Below are 2,409 nucleotides of genomic sequence, written 5' to 3' on the forward strand. Positions count from 1 at the left end.
AAAAAAAAAAAATTTATATTTTTCTCTCTTGCCTCAGTTTCCCTCAAGTATGTCTTTTTCATAAAGAAAAAGATTGTTACTCCTCATCTTCCAAGACCTTTAATATGGCAATCAGTGTTTTGAGTAGTATGGAGGTGAGGAGTATGTCAACATCAAAATATTAGTCAAAAGCATCACAATTGGCTTATTTTTCCCCATTGTGGAGAAGTGAATTGAGAAAACAAAAATCAGACTGATTTTCTTTTAAGAAATGAACCACCTCTAACATCCTACAAGGCTATGAAGATCTCCAAGCAGGCAGTTACACTACTTGATTCTTGACCTTTTATACATAAAGGTCCTACTGCTAGTGGGACACACTTTCGGTCCCCGAAGTAGCAAGTACTTATGAATGCATCCAATTTATTATGCATTCTCAATCTCTAACAAACGTGATTTTTTTTCCCTTCCAAAATAATTTCCCAAGATGAAAACGGCAATAAAACAATGTGCCTAATAATAATATACAATCAGGGACTTAGGTGAAAGAAAGAACTTGAAAACTATTTTACAGACCATACATACAGTCATGCCTCACTGAACAGTGGGAACAGGATCTGAGAAATGTATTGTTAGGCAATTCTGTCGTTGTGCAAACATCAGTGTACTTACACAAACCTAGATGGTAGAGCCTACTATACACCTAGGCTATATGGTATAATCAATTGCTCCTAGGCTACTAACCTATACAGGATGTTACTGTAGGCAACTGTAACACAATGGTATTTGTGTAGTGCTTATCTAAACATACCTAAAATACACTGTACAAAGGATTAAAAGATGGCACACGTGTACAGGGCACTGGCCATGAATAGAACTTGCAAGCCTAGAAGCTGCTCTGGATGTTAGTAGCGAGTGAATGTGAAGGCCTAGGACATTACCATGCACTACTGTACAACTTACACTCTACGGTTAGGCTACACTAAATTTATCTTTAGATATATTTCTTCAACAATAAATTAACCTTAGCTTACTGTAACTTTTCTATTTTATAAACTTTTTGGCTCTTTTGTAATAACGTTTAACTTAAAACACAAACACCTTTTACAGCTATAGAAAAAAATGTTATATCCTTATCTATAAGCTTTTTTCTATTTTTTTTTTTTAACTTTTGTTACAAACTTAAGATACAAACACATTACCCTATGCCTACACAGGGTCAGGATCAAGACGTCGCCAGTCGGCAGGAATTTTTCAGCTCCATTATAACCTTTCGGGGCACCGTTGCATATGCGTCTGTCCTTGACCTAAACGTCGTTATGCGGCACGTGACTCTATTTTGATTCTGTAACCTAAAACATATCACTTCTGAAAAACTGTATTTCTAACCAATATATATGAAAACGTCTGTCCCAAAACACTTCTCTATGTCTCATGGTAAATCTGACACGAGTTCAATTAGCCAATTCCTGGCAAGGAATCCACAGGTTTCCCCTTCTTTAGGAATGTCAACCATTTTGCCTTTTATTTTTTTCTTTAAGATTCAATTATGATGCACTAAGAGGCTGGGCCAAGTCCACACTAACATCAATTCCTCTGACCCTGCAGCTGAAACCCTGGCAGAACTACGCCCCCTCGGAACACAATGCCCAGATCCTCTCTCCCTGGCTCGGTTTAGCTGGTGGGGAGCAGTCCGCATAACACCCCAGTGAGATGGGCGGTGGCAGGACTTTACCAGAACTCTCTCCTTCCCGTTTCTCCACGCACCACACCACTGGAGGCGCTCTCCCTTCACTGCGGTTGGGTCAATGTGGACGTTTTCCACTCGGCCAGCTCCCCACAAGCACAGAAGGGGGAGGGAAAGCGCAAAGGGGCCACCCACGCCAGGCAGGAGGTGAGAAGGGAGCCCAGGGCCGAATGCAGGCCAAAAGACCCGCAGCAAAACTGCACCTTTTCCAAAGGAGCAACCCAGACGAGTAGACAAAAGCACCTCCTAAAAAGGTCTGGGTGCCAAGGCCTTTCCTTCCTTACTTCGAAGCCCAACCAACCCAATAAATCCACAACCCTGGTTCCCGGGTACACACCCGGCTCCTACTACGGGTGGGTGCCTAACTTCCGAGAATCGGTACGCTGGGCACCACAGAGGATAGAAGTGGGAGCCGGGTGCGGTGCACGTGTTCCCCGAAACGAAGACGGACAATAAGAACAAGCCCGGGCTCCAAGGGCCGCCCCACCCTTCTCCCCGCGCCCCCAACCAGGCGGGGCGCCATCGCCCCGAAGTCTGCAAACAAAGCCCCCTCGGGGCGGAGAGGACGGCCCAGCCCAAAGCATCTGGGGCTGCACACAAAAGAGGGAGGGGCGCGAGGGGCGGCGCGAAGCGAGAGGGCGCGGCACTCACCCACGGAGCCCGAGGAAGCCCTGCGCTTGGGC

At 45.2% G+C, this 2,409-nt stretch overlaps 1 protein-coding gene across 5 annotated transcripts in view; it reads right to left on the reverse strand.

Annotated features, from left to right (window-relative positions):
• Positions 1-2,409, reverse strand: part of RTN4 (reticulon 4) — an 80,427-nt gene that overhangs the window by 76,920 nt on the left and 1,098 nt on the right. Inside the window, exon 1 of one of the 5 annotated variants that reach the window (XM_011950591.1) lies at positions 2,191-2,318. The exons of 2 other annotated variants lie outside the window; for them this stretch is intronic. The gene's annotated coding sequence lies outside the window, so the exon portion shown is untranslated. Of the gene's footprint in view, positions 1-1,181; positions 1,301-1,714; positions 1,833-2,190; positions 2,319-2,409 lie in introns of those variants that run through there. 2 more of the 5 variants (XM_011950586.1, XM_011950587.1) reach the window with 2 other exon arrangements.

The sequence above is a fragment of the Colobus angolensis genome, unplaced genomic scaffold (genome assembly GCF_000951035.1).
Source record: "Colobus angolensis palliatus isolate OR3802 unplaced genomic scaffold, Cang.pa_1.0 Scaffold309, whole genome shotgun sequence".
NCBI classification, from domain to species: domain Eukaryota; kingdom Metazoa; phylum Chordata; class Mammalia; order Primates; family Cercopithecidae; genus Colobus; species Colobus angolensis.